Here is a 20,300-nt window from a genome sequence, read left to right on the forward strand (position 1 = left end):
TGTCTGCTCCAGGTTCCTGCATGACTCCTCCAGTGTGTCTTCTTGAACGGCTTTCTTCATGTTATCTGCTGAATATAAAAATCCAAACAAAGAAAAAAATTGGTCCACCTGTGTGAACCTCTCACTGACACTATTCAGTGCCATATCAACCAGGGGAAGGAAAAAATCTTTCTTAAAGCGCTGTTCTGGTGTGAATTGAGTTTTCTCTGTGCCCTCATAGAGGAATTGGCGAGTTGTTCTTCTCTGTCTCTCCACTGGGAATGTCATGTCTATCTGCATTTTCTCAGCTATTTCTCTTGCATCTATTTGGGTTGAGGCAAGTCCACCATCCCTGTATTCCTGGAGAAACGGTTTAACACCATCAGTCTCCCTCTTCACTGTCTCAGTTGACACACTGGGGCTTTGCAGGAGTTTGCTGACGCGGTTTACCTGATACAACACATTGTACCAGATCACAACACAGAGAATGAAGCGCCATGTTGTCAGCTCCTTACACAGGCTCTGTGATGAAGACAATGTCTCCCCATCCTTCTTCTCTGTTGCTTGTTCACTGAGTGCAGTTAAAGCCTCCACCACTTCAGGCATTTGGTAGCGAAGTGCTTTCACACTGTCAATGCGGCACTCCCATCTTCTTGTTGACAGACTTTTCACTGTGAGCTTCACATGATTTTGTAGTATTGACCAGCGCTGTACTGAGGAGCTGAAGAGGTTGTAAAGGCACTGAAGATTGCCGAAAAAATTCACAGAGAGTACAGATGACTTGGCTGCATCAGCCACAACAAGGTTTAGTGTGTGACTGCTGCAGGGAACACACATTGCCTTATTGTTCAGTTCCAGCACTCTTTTCTGGACCCCCTGCTTGTGTCCCATCATATTACTTCCATTATCATAGGATTGCCCACGACAGTCTGCAATGTTCAATTTCAAGTGGTTCAGCTGCTCAAGGAGGGTATTGCACAAGCCTTTTCCTGTGGTGTCATCAACACTGATAAACCCAACAAAGTGCTCTGAGATGAAGGCCCCCACAGCTGACTCACGGTTCACAATGCGTAGCACCAGGGACAACTGTTCTGTGTGGCTGATGTCTGGGGTGCAGTCCATTATGACTGAAAAGTATTTGGCCATTATGGGGCTCAAAAAGTTTCTCTGAGTGTCCTCTTAATGCCTGGTTGTGTTCTGCTAAATGGCAAACAATGGCAATTATTCTACTTAACACAGCCCTCCAGTGCTGTACTTCCAGGTCCTGTAATTCCTGACTGGCACTATCAATGGTTTTGCCAGATTTCAGCCGTTCATCCAGCTCTGCATATTGGCACGGTGTGATTTGCCCTTTTCATGCTCGTTTCAAGTGGCTATGAAGATTTATCCATGATCGAAATCCACTGCTGCTAAAAGCATATCTGGTCCCTCTTTCAAACAGCTTGCAGCAGAAACAAAATACAGAATCACTGCTCACTGAGTAAACTAACCACTTACGATGTATTTTCTCTCCGTTTTTCATTTTCTTTTGGTAATTCTCTTCAGTAAAACGATGTGGGACGTTGTCATCGTTTTGTGGGAAGTCAAAATCCTTAATTTGAACTGCCCCCCTTATGATCAACTGACATTTATTTTGGTCGGTAAGCTTGTCTGGCCAAAGCGCTGGGTCGTCCGAGAGAATGACAGTTTCACTCACCACCGGGTCATGTTGTTGTGAGGATTCGGGCGAGGCCTCGGCAAGTTTTGCGGCAGATGGAGCTGCTTCCTCTGAGCTAGTCGCTGTAACGTTATCCGGTAGGTCTGTGCTAACGGTGCTGCTGCAACAAGCTGAGGTGGTAGCATCACGAGGAGGACAAACATTTCCCACCTCCTCCTCATCGGATGATTCCTTTGCAGTGTTACTAGTGAGCTTCTGCAAACTTTCCTGTTGAGTTTTTGATTCTTTTATCTTTTTCGTTTTTGAGCTCCGCTAGGATACGTGCGCTTCATTTTGCTTGATTTAACTGACTGAAGCTGGCCTAGTTACGGTAGCTCAAATGTGTCATGACGTGCGCTGAATGAAATTACCTTTTGTAAATATATAGAAGTGCAGACAGGGTGTGTGTGGTCTATGAAATCAAATGTGTATATTATTTTACTTCATCTGAGAAAATAAGGATTTTGTTGCAATTCAGGCAGTAATGTAACACTGCTACTAGGCAGCAGGGGGCCCCACGCAATTGCGTGGTTTGCGTGTTGGGAAACCACGCCCCTGCTTGGATAAAGGCGTCTGCTAAATAAGCAAATAATAATAATCACACTGATTTCACGTAAACACTCAAGACATTTGTCTTGATTAAAGTTAGCAAGACTCATTAACATTGAATGTAAACTTTAGTATTAGGTTGACTTTCGTGTTGACTTTTTGTTTCCATTTACTTTGAATGTCAAGTGTCTGCCCCTTTGTGTCCCAGTGCATTTATTTAGTTATTTCTTTCCATGTTTCTTTTGTTAAGGCTTTTTGTCCATGCGAATTGTTAAATAATAGTTCCATTTTTTTATGTAACTAACAGGTGCACAGTTCTGCAGATGCCATCGTTCGCTCTAATATTTGCCAACTACCGGCATTTCTATCTGTTCACTTGCCAGAAGGAAGTTCTAAATCATGAATTTCGGTGTTGCCAATCCATTTATATTCTCTACCTTCTCCTCCCTCCTAAACCATCCCCCCCTCCTCCTCCCTCCTCTATCTCCCCTGATGACTTTGCCTCCTTCTTCTCTTCTAAAATTTCAGATATCCGCAAACTCTTTAACACCTCTCCCTCCCCCGCACCCCCTCCCGCTCCAACTCCTACACCCATTGCAACCCCTACTAACTCACCCTCCTTCTCCACCTTCTTGCCCCTCTCAGACTCTGACCTCTCCTCCCTGCTCCAGGGTCACAAACCCACCACGTGTGCCTTGGACCCCCTCCCCACTCACCTCTTTCAAGCTGCTGCTCCTGCTCTACTCCCCTTCATCTCCTACCTCCTCAACACCTCTCTACTTTCTGGTATCTTCCCCTCTGCCTTCAAAAAAGCCTCTATCACTCCCCTCCTCAAAAAACCTACCCTCGACCCCACCTTCCTCCAGAGCTACCGTCCTGTCTCCCTCCTACCCTTCCTCTCCAAAACCCTCGAGCGGACTGTACACCGCCAGCTCTCTGCTTTCCTGTCCAACCACTCTCTGCTTGACCCTCTCCAATCTGGCTTCCGCTCTGCTCACTCTACTGAAACCGCCCTCCTGTCTGTCACCAACTCACTTAAATGTGCCCGAGCTGCCTCTCTCTCCTCTGTCCTAATTCTCCTCGACCTCTCTGCTGCCTTTGACACTGTTGATCACTCTACTCTACTATCATCTCTTGCTGACCTGGGGATCTCTGGCACTGCTCTGGCCTGGTTCTCCTCCTACCTCTCCAACCGCACTTACCAGGTAACCTGGCGTGGAGCAACCTCCACACCTCACCCTCTCTTAACTGGAGTCCCCCAAGGGTCAGTCTTGGGTCCTCTCCTGTTCTCTCTCTACACCCGCTCCCTGGCCCCCTCATCGCATCCTATGGTTTCTCATACCATTTCTATGCTGATGATGCTCAGATTTTCCTCTCCTTCCCCACCTCTGACTCCACCATCTCCTCCCGTATCTCTACCTGTCTGTCTGCTATTTCCTCCTGGATGCACTCGCATCACCTCAAACTCAACCTCTCTAAATCTGACCTCCTTTTCTTTCCCTCCTCCTCCCCCTCCTCTGATCTCTCCATCTCTGTTCCTCTGGAATCTACCACACTCTCTCCCTCTTCCTCAGCTAAGAACCTTGGAGTCACCCTGGACCCCTGCCTCTCTTATTCCCAGCACATCTCCACTCTGGCACGCACTTGCCGATTCTTCCTGAGCAACATCCGAAGAATCCGACCCTTCCTCACCAACTATGCTACCCAGCTCCTGGTCCAGGCCCTGGTACTCTCCCGCCTAGACTACTGCAACTCCCTCCTGGCTGGCCTCCCTGCGTCCGCCACCCGTCCGCTCCAGCTCATCCAGAACTCTGCTGCCCGCCTGGTGTTCTCTCTGCCTCGCTTCGCCCACGCTACTCCACTACTCCGCTCGCTCCACTGGCTCCCGATCACCGCTCGCATCCAGTTCAAGACTCTTGTACTAGCCTACAGATGCCTTGACCAGTCTGCACCCAGCTACCTCCAGACCCTCATCTCTCCCTACACCCCCACTCGACCTCTCCGCTCCGCCTGCACTAGAAGACTAGCTCTACCACCGCTACGCTCCCCTGCCTCCAAAGCCCGCTCCTTCTCCACCCTTGCTCCGCAGTGGTGGAATGACCTTCCTACAGATGTCAGGACTGCCCAGTCCCTGACCACATTCCGGCGCCTCCTTAAGACTCACCTCTTCAAAGAGCACCTGTAGAACTCCTCTGTTTGTATCCTGGGACACTATCACCCTTCATGTAAATGTGCTTTATTTTGCTCTTATCAGCCCATATTTTACTGCATTTAATCCTGTACTTCAGAATACTGTAATCTGCCAAGTTTTTAACCTGTAGTACTTTGTATTTAATCACATCCTGATGTAACTATCACTATTTAATCATATCCTGATGTAACTATCACTATTACCTGCTGTATTATTGAATTGTGGTTTGTCAAACTTGTACTTTGCTTGAACAAAAGTTATTGTATTTCTTGCTCTTATTGTATTACTTGTATTGTAACGCTTGAAATGTTTTTGCTTACAATTGTAAGTCGCCCTGGATAAGGGCGTCTGCTAAGAAATAAATAATAATAATAATAATAATAATAATAATAATAATAATTTATAATGATATGCAAATTCCAGTATCTCCTGTATAATGAGCTGTAATTGATGCCGTTCGTAACCTTGCAGTGATATTACCAGAGCTAGGACAGAGGCTACGAATTCGCAGCATTTACCAACAGGTAACCAATATTAGTACATAGAGACCCGTAAGATTTAAAAACACCCTCTTATTGCAATTATTATTTATTTATTTATTTATTTATTTATTTTAACGTGGGAAAACACTGGGTAGTTTTCTACCTACACTTATCAATGTACATTTATTTTAGTCAAAATCCTGAATCTATCCAGCGTTTGTAAAGCTTTATTAATTCAAATTGAACGCAGCAAGCCTAATTACTACTACTGTGTTTTTATGGGGACATGACATACTTTTGCTAGCAACAGGACCCTCTTTATTATGATGTAGATAACTTCATGAGATGAAAAACATTGAGAGCGATGAAATGGAGGTTTGATGAAAACTAAGATTGCAAACAGTCCAGAACTGACACCCAAAACCATACAACCAACACAAAAGAAACTACCCTACCTAATTAAGCAAAAACATGTAACTAGATAATAAACTAAAGCAGCAGTCAACAAGAAAAACAAAGGCTAAATAATAATATATAACTAACAGTATAAAGATTAGGTTACAAAAGGTAGACACTTTCCCACCAGGGTGCTAGCTACAGGAGAAAAAAAAACACACCACCATCCCCCTTCAATCACAGAATAAGAGACATGTGAAGATTGACTGTGTGAGAGGATTGGTGGATGAAAATTTGAATGGACCAATGGGGTGAGAGCAAGAAAAAAAATGGCTACTGGGAAATGTAGTTTATAGGTTGGCCTGGCCAGGCTACTGCCTTTACTTAGAGACAGGTGGGTGAAAATTACACCCACATTATGTAGCAACAGTGCTACAATATATTATATACTTTTTTAATTGCAATTTAATGCAATAAACAGTGGTCAACTATTTATTAGTTTATGACATTTTACTTTAAATAGCTGTTTAAAACAAAGCTTAGTGTCATTTAATATGTTTTTACAGTATCAATTTTATCAGTTTGAATTTGAAACACAAAATAAATGCACTAGGTAAAAGGTATCTATTTAGGTTACTTTAAAAAGAAGAAAGATTTATTACCATTTAACATTTGCTGGTAAAATTAATATATGGAGCACAGTAGAAAGTACAAAAGTAAAAAATGTGAAGACAGAAAAATAAAGGTGCGTTTACACTTGCGTTCCGGAACCCTTCCGATAGGATTCCAGTACAAAGTATTCTGAAACAGCACGTTTACACTTGCATAAAACAGCAGGGGGTACTTCTCTCAGGGCAGGCGTGTGAGCATGCGTTGTAAGCCAAAGAGGCAGTGACATTGTGCCGTAATTACATCATCGAGCACCATATTTTCAAGAGATTGTTACGAATCTACTTGTCCCATCACCGTCCCACAAAATACAAAAACAAATAGAAGTTAACTGAGGCTGTAACTAGTTTTCTAAAAGATGTAGCTGCTGTTTTGTAGAAGTCACTACCCCCTTTCACTGCCCTGGTGGCAGCTACATGTTGTTGTACATTTGCTCCCATTTCACACCGCACATTTCTTCTGTTCCATTGTTATTTTCATGGTTAAGACTGGTGCCATCATTAAATTAAAGTTAATGTGCCATCTAAACATAAAATGAAATATCAAAAAGTACAAGCTGAAAAGTTTAAGCCAAGTTTACAGTTTGTCATTTGACTTACAACTTCAGACTCTGTTTTTAGTAAATGTCAGGTGGCCATTGCTACACTGAGTAGACAAATGCAAGCGAAACTGACTCAATCTCCTGTTGTACAACCAGGGAAAAGGTCAGTTGAACTGGTTGTATATGCCAACAAACATATGCAACCAGTATAAAGCACAATTGTATTAAGAGAATAAAACAGAACCACATAAAATATTTATGATCAACCTTTTAATCGTAATGGATAAACAAATAGTGTAAATCTAACAAGGATGCAACAGCGTGTCCTTTGACAATCCAAAACTTTTTGTATCCGTTCTCTTGGAAATATTTCTTTGACACAGAATCGGCTTGAAGGTCAGCAAGCTCATCTTCACAGCCGAGGTATTCCACGTCCTCGAGACTGCAAATGTAAGGGTCCATCACCCACAATTCCTTTGATAAGTATTCGTCAACATCGGCAAAACGGGATTTAATTTCCTCCCGAAGCATGTTCATGTGCCGGGTAAACTCAGTGCGTAAAGACGCAGGCACAGTGCCACCAGACTGTTTCATCAGCAGTGGAAATTGTTGTAGCTCCCCTTTTGACATTTTTCCAACTCTGTACTCCAGTTTCCGCACAAAAGCGTCGAGAGCGTCTTTGCACTGCATGACGTTTGATTCAGGACCCTGCATCCGCTTGTTTGTCTCATTGTAGAGAGTGAATGTATCCGCTAGGTATGCCGTTTTGATCCAAAACGCATCAGTCAGCTGTTCGCACAGTGGTCGATTGTGATCTTGCAAGAATTCTTTTATTTTTTCCTGCAGTTCCATAAAACGCACAAGCACTTGTCCACGCGACAACCAGCGTACCTCTGTGTGTAACAGCAGTGTTTGATGCGCTTCATCCTCACACAGCTGGGCAAACAGTCTCTTGTTAGTAGGGCAAGCCTTAATGAAGTTGGCAACTTTAACAACAGTTGCCATGGTGTTACTAAGGTCTTCCGAAAGTTTTTTACTGGCCAATGCTTGGCGATGTAGAATGCAGTGGAAAATTGCGCACCCCGGGGCTTTTTCCTTCAATCGGCTGTTAAATCCCTTGTTTTTGCCCATCAACCCTGCAGCCCCATCAGTGCAGCATGCAACAATATTCTCGTAGGGCAGATTGTTGGACGAGAGATAAGAGTCCATAGCTATAAAAATATCTTGGCCTGTTGTTGTTGTGGCTAGATTGGTAGACATAAGAATGTCTTGTTTCAAGTCATCACCGTCAATATATTGCACATAAACGATGACCACGGATTCGTCTGACACTGTTGTTGTTTCATCCAACTGAATGGCAAAGGGAACATTCCTAAGCTTCTTGTGCAGCTGGTTTTGGCAATCCACAGCTATTTTATCAATTCTGTCTTTGACAGTGTTGTCAGAGAGTGGGACGGTTCTCACTTTATCCACCACCTGTGGGCCACACAGCCTCTCTACAATTTTCAGGCAGGCGGGTTTGATTAGCTGCTCTCCAATATTGTGCGGCTTTTTAGCCTTGGCAATTAATAGCGAACACTCAAATGACGCCTCCGTGGCTCTGTGTAAATCACTGCCTGCTCTTTCAAATGCTTTTCTGATGTCTGTGGATCTTTTTGATAGTGCCAACTGCTTCTTCCTCTCAAAAAATCCTGACCTTCACCAATAGTCTCCTGGTGTTTTGTTTCCTGGTGTCGTTGCATTTTGCTTGGCTTCATGCTGTCATTAGCTAGCTTCTCACCATAAATGACACATTCTGGCCGAGTCCTGTCCTGTCCTTCAATAAAACCGAAGTTAAGATAACTCTCGAGATATAGCCTTACTTTCTTTTTTGATGATGAGTCATCAGCACTTTTACGTTTCTTAGACATGTTGTTTTATTCATAAAATAGTAATGTTCTGACTGCAGGAAAAACGAGCTGCTAGCTTAAACTGATTCCAGATTGGGAACCACTGGTCTAGATCATTTTGAATGACCTTTGCTGCTGCAACAGTGTTTGCCACTCCTCCTATTTTTGTGTTGTCTGCAAATTTAACAAGTTTGCTTACTATACCAGAATCTAAATTATTAATGAAGATGAGGAATAGCAGAGGACCAAATACTAATCCCTGTGGTACACCACTGGTTACCTCGCTCCATTTTGAGGTTTCTCCTCTAATCAGTACTTTCTGTTTTCTACATGTTAACCACTCCCTAATCCATGTGCATGCATTTCCTTGAATACCTACTGCGTTCAGTTTGAGAATTAATCTTTTATGCAGGACTTTGTCAAAAGCTTTCTGGAAATCTAAATAAGCCATGTTGTATGCTTTGCAATTATCTATTGTCAATGTTGCATCCTCAAAAAAATCAAGCAGGTTAGTTAGACATGATCTCCCTTTCCTAAAACCATGCTGACTGTCTCCCAGGATATTGTTACCATATAGGTAATTTTCCATTTTAGATCATCTTATAGTTTCTATAAGTTTATATATAATAGAAGTCAGGCTTATTGGTCTGTAGTTACCTGGTTCGGTTTTGTCTCCCTTTTTGTGGATGGGGTATTATGTTTGCAATTTTCCAGTCTGTCGGTACAACCCCTGTGTCAAGAGACTGTTACATGATCTTGGTTAGCGGTTTGTAAATAACTTATTTTTTTCTTTGAGTACTATTGGGAGGATCTCATCTGGCCCAGGGGATTTGTTTATTTTAAGAGCTCCTAGTCCCTTTAACACTTCTACCTCTGTTATCCTAAAGTTATTTAAAATTGGATAGGAACAGGTTGACATGTGGGGCATGTTGTCCCTGTCCTCCTTTGTAAAAATCTGTGAAAAGTAATCATTTAATATATTTGCTATTTTTTTTTCTTCATCTATGATCATGCCATTTGTGTCTCTTAGACATTTAACCTCCTCTTTGAATGTTCTCTTGCTGTTATAATATGGCCTTTCTAACTTCCTTTTTGACTTGTGTTTGCAGTTCCAAGTACTGTTTCTATGTACTTTGTTTTTGGTCCTTTTTAAACTCTCTGAAAAGTGCCTATTTTTTTTTTTTTATTGATCTATTAAACCATTTTGTTTTAGATTTAGATGTATCTACTTTTGGGATGTAATTGTTTTGCTCCTCTGGTACTACATTTTTTAAAAAACAGCCATCCTTTTTCTGTGGATGTTTCTATTTTACTCCAATCTACTTCTGTTAGTCTCTGTTTCATACCTTCATAGTTTGCTTTTCTAAAATTGTAAACCTTAGCTTTAGTCATTACCTTTGGGGTTTTAAAAATCACTTCAAATGAGACCATGTTGTGGTCTGAGTTTGTCAATGGCTCTCTGACCTCTGTTTTATTTATTCTGTCTTTGTTATTTGAAACGACTAAATCAAGGCATGCCTCCCCTCTAGTCAGTGCCTTGACAAATTGCGTTAGGAAGCAGTCATTTGTCATTTCCACCATTTCAATTTCGTCCGTCGTTCTCCCCACCGTGTTTTCCCATTTTATATGGGGGAAGTTGAAATCCTCCATTAGTATGGCTTCTCCTTTGCTACACGCATTTCTAATGTCATTGTATAACAGATTATTTTGCTCAGCATCTGAATTTGGCGGTCTATAGCATGCTCCTATTATTATGCCCTTTGAATTTTTGTCCATTATTCTGACCCATATTGATTTGTCGTTGTTTTCTTTGTCCAGATTTAACACCTGGGCTTTGTTTGTTTCTGCGTTGTGCTGCTGGCTCCGCCCCTCCCCTCGTGTCTCAGAACGGTTGGGAATTTGAATCAGCTGCTCCAAGTTTCAGCTCGTTATCAGAAAAAGACACGCAGCTGTTAGACTTTAAGCTGCAGTGTTTTCTGATTAAAGCAATTCAAGATGTAATTTAAAGATGTAATTCCTCCTTACTGATTCTAACTGTGATGTACTTGTCCACTCATACTTCTCCCACGCTGTCGCAGTGAACACAAATTTATATTGTTAATGTGTATATATTGCTATCAGAAAATGTGCAGCTGTTCCTAATAGTATTTAACGTACAGTTTGGCTCCAAATTTTTGAAGCAGCTTCAGTTTATTTGTTGTAATGGGAAATAAGATTTCTGTATTTAAAAGAATGAAATACAGTATTCCTTTTCAGGTATAAAAATGTAGCTTGAACATTTTATACATTTAATAGAATGACTAATAAATCAATATCATGCATATCTTTCTGCTGTGCTGTCTCTCATTAAAACCGCATGTATATTACATGTTAAATTGTATGCAAAACAGTATATAGTGTGTGTTGTTGCCGGGCCCCAAACTGTTGTGACGACAGTACTGATTGATGATAGGATTTTGATTGGCATAATCGATTGAAGGTAAAGATGCTGATCGACTTAAAAGGATTTTCTTAATATGTAAATTAATAAGTAATTGGTTACCAAATGTGTGATCACTGTTAAGTGGACTCCACTGTAGACTGTCACATATGAAACCTTCCAATAATACAGGTACTCAGAGTACCAGTTTGTACTTAATAATAAGGTCACATATGGATGTTATATGTCTGCCTGATAATAGGGATACATACACAGAGTGTCTACCAAATGATGGTTTCAGAGTAAAAAAAAACTTGGAGACAGCAATAGGGGGACACTTTGATTATGTCTTTACCCTTTTAAACTTTTAAAACGTTATATTAGAGATGTTATTTAAAAATATACACAACTGTCTCCTTTAGGTCTATATTTCACTCTCAGCCTCCATAATGAAGGTTACAGCATTTTATATATATATATATATATATATATATATATATATATATATATATATATATATATATATATATATATACACTACCGGTCAAAAGTTTTAGAACACCCCCATTTTTCCAGTTTTTATTGAAATTTAAGCAGTTCAAGTCCAGTGAATAACCTGAAATGGTACAAAGGTAGGCGGTAAACTGCCAGAGGTTAAAAAAAAAAGTTTAGGTTACCAAAAACTGAAAAATAATGTGCATTTCAGAGTTATACAAAAAAGCCTTTTTTAGGGAACAAGTAATGGGTTAACAACTTACAGCTGTTCTGCAGCAATGGAAGTAAATTAAGCCTTGAAAGTTGATGCTAACAATTCCTACAAGTGTCCCAACTTTTGTTGATTACTTACAAACCCTCTGTCTGTATAAAAGCAGTGTTGGAACAGACTGTGTTACTACACCCTCTTAAGCATTATTTGGACAGTATTGTACTGCAGGAAGTAGTATATTGCTCTAATAATGGCGAGAAAAAGGCAATTAACAAAGGAAGACAGACAGACCATTATAACCCTTAAAAGTGTAGGTCTTTCCTTTAGAGAAATTGCAAAGAAATCCAAGGTGTCAGTAAGAACAGTTTCCTACACCATCAAAAGGCACTTGGAAACTGGAGGAAACTCTGACAGGAAGAGGTCTGGCAGACTCAAAGCCACAACAGAATCAGAAGACAAGTTTCTGAGAGTCAACAGCTTGCGTGATAGGCGGCTCACAGGACAACAGCTTCAAGCACAGCTTAACACTGGTCGAAGTAAGCAATTCTCAGTTTCAACTGTGAAGAGAAGACTTCGAGCAGCAGGTTTGACAGGTCGAGTGGCAGTAAGAAAGCCATTGCTAAGATGGCAAAATAAGAAAAAGAGGCTTGCCTGGGCCATGAAGCACCGCCAGTGGACTACTGAAGACTGGAAGAAGGTTTTATGGACCGATGAATCAAAATTTGAAATCTTCGGTTCATCACGCAGGGTATTTGTACGCCGTCGAGTAGGCGAAAGGATGGTTCCTCGGTGTGTGACACCAACTGTCAAACATGGAGAAGGAAGCGTGATGGTCTGGGGCTCTTTTGCTGGATCCAGAGTCGGCGACTTGCACAGAGTGAGTGGCACCCTGAACCAAAACTGCTACCACAGCATTTTGCAGCGTCATGCAATACCCTCTGGTATACGCCTGGTTGGTCAGGGGTTCATCCTACAGCAAGATAATGACCCAAAACATACCTCCAGGCTATGTCACAACTACCTTAGAAGAAAAGAACAAGACGGTAGGCTTCAAATCATGGAATGGCCAGCACAGTCTCCAGACTTAAACCCCATCGAGCTGGTTTGGGATGAACTGGACAGAAGGGTGAAAGCAAAGCAAGCTACAAGTGCAACACATTTGTGGGAACTTCTGCAGCAGTGTTGGGAAGAACTTTCCGAACAATATTTGATTTCCATTGTAGAAAGAATGCCACGAGTGTGTTCGGCTGTTATATCTGCAAAAGGTGGCTACTTTGATGAGTCAAAAATTTAGATTACATTTTGTTAAACAAAACTATTCCATGATTTCTTTTTTATCTCCAATTGTTTATTTGTTATATGCTTTAATTTCAGAGTACATTGAGACACTAAACTGCGTAAATTTCAATAAAAACTGGAAAAATGGAGGTGTTCTAAAACTTTTGACCGGTAGTGTATATATATATATATATATATATATATATATATAAATTAATCCAGCACAAGAAAATCAGTAAATTGGCTTGATCTCACACAGCATTCAGGAAGCAGTACAGCAGCAAAACCACCCAAGTTGTTTTTTTTTTATTGTTCAAAAGCAGTAGCTTAGAAAATACTTTTTCTAACAAACACACACAGCAACCACACCCTTCTCTCTCCTCACCGCAAACCTGACTCTCCCCTTATAAACAGTCAGGTGCATCTAATAAAGAAATAGCCAAATGGTCTAATGAGACAATGATAATCAATTAGATAGAACCAGGTCATTGCTATAAGGACCGTTAAAAATTAACATGATAAATAGGAGAACAGATGCAAAGATAAATACTAATGTGTTGTGTATGGCAAACAGAATATATGAAGATTTTAATAACTTTCAGCATTTACAGCAAAACCATAAAAAAGTTGCATTTGTAACTTTAAACTGCTTAATAAGCTTTCAATTAAACATTGATAACCTGGTCATGTTTTCTGCCATCCAATTAAGTATAGCAGGCGGAACATTTCTTAATGCTAATGCTGCACTGTGTAGTGGTTCATTTTTGTTCAGGATGTCCAGGATTAGTGTGCGTCATCATTGTTGTGTGAGGGTGAGTTTGAAGAGGCATTTGACTGTCGGTGATGATAGAATAGATATAAGAACATAAGAAAGTTTAGAAACGAGAGGAGGCCATTCAGCCCATCTTGCTCGTTTGGTTGTTAGTAGCTTATTGATCCCAGAATCTCATCAAGCAGCTTCTTGAAGGATCCCAGGGTGTCAGCTTCAACAACATTACTGGGGAGTTGGTTCCAGACCCTCACAATTCTCTGTGTAAAAAAGTGCCTCCTATTTTCTGTTCTGAATGCCCCTTTATCTAATCTCCATTTGTGACCCCTGGTCCTTGTTTCTTTTTTCAGGTCAAAGAAGTCCCCTGGGTTGACATTGTCTATACCTTTTAGGATTTTGAATTGTTTTGATGTGGTCTCCCTTATGTTTTTTTTGTTTTCTCCCCCCTTCCTTTCTAGTTTAAATGCTTCTGGACCTCCTGAAGGATCCTTTCTCTGAGTAGATTGGTTTCCTTTCTGTTTAAGTGCAGTCCGTCCCACCTGTATAGATAGTCCTTGTTGTAGAATGTGCTCCAATGTTCAAGAAAGGTGAAGCCTTCCTGTGTGCACCACGATTTCAGCCATGCATTTTGATTTTGTATTTCCCGCTGTCCATATGGTCCTTTGCAAGGCGCCGGCAGTATCCCAGAAAATACCACAGTTTTGGTCTTGTCTTTTAATTTCCTTCCTAGCTCTCTGAATTTGTTTTGCAGGGATCTTGGCCTGTCTCTTCCAATGTTGTTTGTACCGATGTGGACGACTACTACCGGGTCGTCTCCTGTTCATTCTAGGAGCCTGTCCACATTCTCAGTGATGTGCTTGACTGAGGCTCCTGGAAGGCAGCACACTGTTGTAGTAAGGGGGTCCAAACTGCAAACAAAACTTGCTGTGTTTCTCAATATGGAGTCCCCAACAATCATGACCTCCCTTCTTTTTGCTGCCTGGCCAGCACTGTTTATAGGGTTCTGGATGTTGTTTCTTTCATTCTCTTGATGTTGGTTTTGGTCATCTAAATGTTGAAGTGGCTCAAAAATGTCTGGATTTCTGGTGGTTGTGTTTGACGAAGTTTCTTTTTTTCCCTGTTTCTGCTTATCTGAACCCAGCTGTTTTGACTCTCTTCCAACTCCCTGGTGGCTTTCAGTCTGCTAGGGGTGCAGACTTCCATGAATTGTGGGTGTGTCTGCTCCTCAAGCTCCTGTTGCTGTCTCATTTCCTCCAGCTCCTTCTCTAGCAGACTTACTCGTTGAAGCAAGTCCTGGATCGTGTGGCACTTTACACAAACTTGGTTGAGCTCTGTTGGGTTTTCTCGTATTTCCCACATCATGCAGTTGTCACAGATTACTGGCTTGAAGACCTTTTTTTTTTTTTAGTTTAGTGTAGCTTCTGCAGCTGTCAACCTGCTTTCAACTATGTTGTACTTGTCCACTTGTACTTCTCCCATGATGTCTAAACCAGATTGAACATTTTCCAACCATTTAGTAAAGAAAGCGCATCCATTGGAGAATGCGGGTATCGATCCTGCTACTTCTCGCATGCTAAGCGAGCGCTCTACCATTTGAGCTAATTCCCCACATTTGACAAAGTATGACACATGGCTGCCCAGAGCTAGGTGAAAATGATTCTCTTATTTTTATTGATGTTGATTTAGACAGTTGTCGTAGGTTTCGTTCTTTCTTTTTGTCCTCATTACCAGTAAAAATCTTTTGTTCTCAAGTAAGACCAGGGCCCTGTTTCAGAAAGCAGGTTTAACAAACTCTGAGTTTAAACCTGAACTCTGGGTTGACTAATTGAGTTGTCAAACTCAGAGTTTTTGGTTTCAGAACAGGTGATAACAATGAGTTCAATCAACTCTGAGTTAAGTTAACCCTGAGTAAAGCGCGTGCATGAGGAGATAAAAAGCCCTCATCAAAGGAACGCAGATAACCTGATTCGTCATGGCAACAGGAGAAAAAAGGGCTTGAACCTTCTACTTCTTCCCAGAGAAGATAGAAATATTAATGAATGCGTATGCAGAATAAGAGTATATATTTAAGAAAAAAAGCAATACCGTAGCAGCAGCAAAAGAACGTGAGCTGACCGAGTCAATGCGTGAGTATTAATTGAAAAAAAGAAAAGTTTTATCTCGAGTGTTCCACTTATTCAACATTTATTATATATATATATGTGTGTGTGTGTGTGTGTGTGTGTGTGTGTGTGTGTGTGTGTGCGCGCGTGTTTAATATTTATGCAGGTGCAACCCAACCGGCACAAAACGTACTTGGCAGCAACTGAAGATGAAATATAAAAATATACTTCAAACAGGTAAGGTATAATTTCATTACAAGCAATTGTTATGTTGTTTAGCCTACCCTACCTAATTAAACCGCATTCAGTGGCTACATTCAACATGTGATATATTTAAGTAGTTAGTGAAATTTTCTAAGCAAAAATAAAAGTACATTTTTCAGCCATCCCAACACTGCCAGTATTTAATATTGTCTATTTGAAAGTAACACCTAAATGCCTTTATACATACAAGTCTCCAAATTTGTGCTTACTGGACATGTTCAAATTTGACCTCCATAGCCAATAGAAAAAAGGCTGAGGGCCGAAAAACAGGTGGGGGTCCACCACCACTCACAGAGGCTGAAGAGATGGCCCTCAGTCAAAACAGTGGGCGACCTATTGCTGAAGGCATCTCTGGAGGAAGCTCATCTGACCCAACCACCCCCCAGGACACAAGGGCCTACATAAGAGGTTAGTTATTCAAATTAGTGATATATGTACATTCATCCTTTTGCCAGTGTTAGCTCAGTGACGCCCACCCATCCATTTTAGACACAACTTGGCACACTGATTTTCTTGTAGTGGTACAATTCTTTGCAATTGACTGCTGTTACTCTTTCAGACATCATAATCTATTTTAAGGTGACTCGAGAGTTATATATTTGAAAAATTGTGATGTGGCCTACACACTGTTGTAAAAACAAAATTCAAATTAGGTGGGGCACTTTTCTGGGTAAAGTTATAATTTAACTGTCTAATCTTCTTCATCTTCTACCAGTTACTGATGGTGTAACCTGTCTGGTGGAGCCTTCTGCCATAACAGACCTCCATGCAGTTGTAAGTACTCTTAATACTCCACAGATGTTTCATAATGGGTTAAAGGAGAACACAAAAATTGTTAATTTTCATTACAGGAGGATGATGATGAAGACACCTTGTCAGCTGCCACAGAGAGGGAAGATACAGAGAGACCTATTGAGGTTCACACCTTAAAAGTAACATCTAACAGTTGATGATAGTGTTGTACCATAATAAAACTTGCACATTCTTTTTCTCTAAGAGCGAAAAAGATGCTGGAAATTACAGTGAGGAAGAGGGTCCATCCACCTCCACAGCACAACTTACCTCAGTAAGATGTTGTTCAGCATTGGCCCATGACTTACAATGAAACTAAGTCGACCTGGCACTGTGAAATTCAATGTCATTTTTTTGTGTTCCTATAGCTCCCTGTGAAACAGCTGTACAAGGTGTACTTAAATAAACAAATTGAAAAATGTAATTTAGAAATGGACCACATAAGGCTGCAGATGCGAAAGGCAAAACTAGAAATACAACTGCTGGAACATCAGTTAAAGGTGGGTGAGATGCCCACAGGTGGATGATGTTACTTGTTTGAACAACATAAAAAATATTAACTACTGTACTGCATTTGTACTTGCAGGAAATTAAGAAGACTTCATAAAAAGAAAGGCATATTGTCTTTATTTGACACTGGGGAGGTGATGGGTCAGTCAGAAATGATGGTAGCATATTGTGTCTCTGACTGCTCTTCCATCTCGTGCGTCAGCAGGGTGGTTAGGATCATTATCAGGATCGTTCACTGGTTGAGTAGGACATTGTTCTCCTCTTAATTGTGGCAATGTTGTGGAGAATCACACATGCCACAATAATGTCACATGCCCTTTCTGGGGTGACCCTGAGCCTACGAAGGCACTGGAACCGGGCCTTGAGCATCCCAATGGTCATCTCTACCCTGGCTCGTGTCCTGCAGTGAGCCAAGTTATAACGTTGCTGTGGGCCAGGCTCAGGATCAGAGTAAGGGGTCAGCAAATAGGGCTGGCAGAGGTACCCCCTCTGTCACCGAGCAGGTAACCATCGAACTCTCCTATGATAATACGAGGATACAGTTTAAATTTTCAGTTGCAATAGCAGGAAACAAAATATTGATTATAATAGGATATAGCTATATATATAAACTCACCACAGGCAAATCTAGCACTCAGTGTACACTCACGAAACATTCGCGAGTCATGCACAGACCCAGGCCACTTTGCTTCCACGTTGCTGATGATGTGGGCTGCATCACATATGATCTTCACAATGCAGAACAGTAATTAGCTGCAGTAGCTGTATTGTGAAGTATCTTTCATTTGGAATGCTAAAGGCTACTATTTACGCCTACCTGCACATTAATGCTGTGGAAAGACTTCCTATTCACATAATCTCCTTCATTTACTGAAGGAGCTATGATAGGAATATGAGTGCCATCTATGCAGCCAATCACACCTGGAAACCCTAAAATATATCAAATTAACTGATTAGTGCTTCAAGTCTCAAAGCTTCATACTAAATAAATTAATTATTGCTTAGACTGATACCTGCAATTCTGTGGAATTCTTCTTTGATGAGTCTTATATGTCTGTGACTTGGGAACACCACAAAAGTGTACAGTAAAACGTTTCAGTGCTAGAGTCACATTTCTGACAGCCCGACAGATGGTTGCCTTGGAAATATGCTCAGCGTCACCGATGTTATATAGAAAACTCCCGTTGGCAAAAAAATGAAGTGCAACACAAAGAATTTGTTCTGAACTGAGAGCATGTCCACGATGTGTCATATGAACGATATGAGGGCTGAGAATATTGTTCAGATGAATGATCGATTGAGCAGAAAAACGGTAACGTAAACAGATGATCATCAGGGAATGATAAAACATCCAAGCGGGGTCTGATCACCCTCTCCTGACGGAGATTTCTGCAGAGTATTTGTGTTTCAATATCAACTGGCTCTTCAAGAAAAGGACACGCCATGTCTGACTCCTCCTTCAGTCTGCAGGCTTCAGCTAAAGAGGAGAAACTCAGGGTTAGTTGAAGAAAACCTGCTAGCGAGCAGGTTAGCTTCACGGAGTATGTTGCCATAGTAACTGACTCAGAGTTAAGCTGAACTGGCTTCGTGAAACCGAAAACCCAGAGTTTCCTTCAACTCTGAGTCAACTAACTCTGAGTTTTCACTAAACCCGCTTTCTGAAACAGGGATTGAACATTTTGCAACCATTTAGTAAAGAAAGAGCATCCATTGGAGAATGCAGGTATCGATCCCGCTATTTCTCGCATGCTAATCGAGCGCTCTACCATTTGAGCTAATTCCCCACACTTGACAATATATGACACGTTGCTGCCCAGAGCTAGGTGAAAATGATTCTCTTATTTTTTGATGTTTCAGACAGTTGCCATAGGTTTCATTATTTCTTTTTGTCCTCATTACCAGTAAAAAAACTTTTGTTCTCAAGTAAGACCAGATTGAACATTTTCAACCATTTAATAGAGAAAGAGCATCCATTGGAGAATGCGGGTATTGATCCCGCTACTTCTTGCATGCTGAGTGAGCGCTCTACCATTTGAGCTAATTCCCCACACCTGACAACGTATGACACGTGGCTGCCCAGAGCTAGGCGAAAATGATTCTCTCATTTTTATTGATGTTTCAGAGAGTTGTTGCCGTAGGTTTCGTTCGTTCTTTTTGTCCTCATTACTAGTAAAACCAGGTGGGAAAAAAAAATGTATTGTCCTTCGAGCCAGAATTGAACCAACAACCTAAGGATGCCAATGTGTTATACTACAGTCCTCCACTCTACCAGCTCAGTTATCGAAGGAAGTATTGGAGGGTGGTTCTTTGAGGACAATACACAACTCAGCATAAGGCTAGCAAGCTCAGCTGATTGCAGCAGTCAATAGCTGCCACCACTACTGTTCTTGTTGGTGAGTGCGCATTAACAGTGCTTCCAGAACACAGGGGCCAGTGGCACAATGGATAGTCTTACTACACATCACCAGGTTGTAGGTTCGATTCCTGCCTGGCTCGCGACATTTGTTGTATGCGTGTTTTCCCTCGGCTTTGGAAATTTGAAGGGCAGGGTTGATAAATAGCTACCCCCAGGTGTCTCTGCTTCCTTAGCGCAGTAGGTAGCATGTCAGTCTCATAATCTGAATTTTGAATGACCTTTGCTGCTGATGTAGATTAGGAATAGCAGAGGACCTAATGCTGACCTGAAACGAGCAGTTGTCTCAGAAATGAACGGGGTCAATTTCATCAAACTGGTGGGCAACTATCAATTAGGGGTGTAGCTCAGTGGTAGAGTGCATGCTTTGCATGTATGAGGGCCCGGGTGCAATCCCTGGCATCTCTAAGCCCTTTTTTCTTCCCCCTTCACTAAAATCATATTTTGTGATCAGAAGCAAACTCACACACCTCCTTTCAGGCATTTTCAAATATTCATTCACTCATTCATTCATTCATTCATTCAATCTATCTGTCTTTTGACTTGTAAATATATACATAAATATAGGTATGTCTGCGTGTGCGGATATTATTTTATTGCTATTTTCTATCAATCTCACACTTGATGAACATTGTCCTTGAAGCAAAACCTATTG

The 20,300-nt window shown here is 41.3% G+C and overlaps 1 long non-coding RNA gene, 1 other non-coding gene and 1 pseudogene across 2 annotated transcripts; 2 read left to right on the plus strand and 1 right to left on the minus strand.

Annotated features, from left to right (window-relative positions):
• Positions 1–16,215: 16,215 nt before the first annotated feature.
• Positions 16,216–17,307, plus strand: LOC131740148 (uncharacterized). Its single transcript, XR_009330779.1, has 3 exons — positions 16,216–16,338; positions 16,646–16,704; positions 16,782–17,307. It is a non-coding gene; the product is annotated as an uncharacterized LOC131740148 (long non-coding RNA).
• Positions 17,308–17,378: 71 nt separating this feature from the next.
• On the minus strand, positions 17,379–18,677 carry LOC117968275 (putative nuclease HARBI1; annotated as a pseudogene).
• Positions 18,678–19,981: 1,304 nt separating this feature from the next.
• trnaa-ugc (transfer RNA alanine (anticodon UGC)) lies at positions 19,982–20,053 on the plus strand. The gene has a single exon. It is a non-coding gene; the product is annotated as a tRNA-Ala (tRNA).
• Positions 20,054–20,300: the final 247 nt, after the last annotated feature.

The sequence above is a fragment of the Acipenser ruthenus genome, chromosome 13, assembly GCF_902713425.1.
Source record: "Acipenser ruthenus chromosome 13, fAciRut3.2 maternal haplotype, whole genome shotgun sequence".
NCBI lineage: Eukaryota > Metazoa > Chordata > Actinopteri > Acipenseriformes > Acipenseridae > Acipenser > Acipenser ruthenus.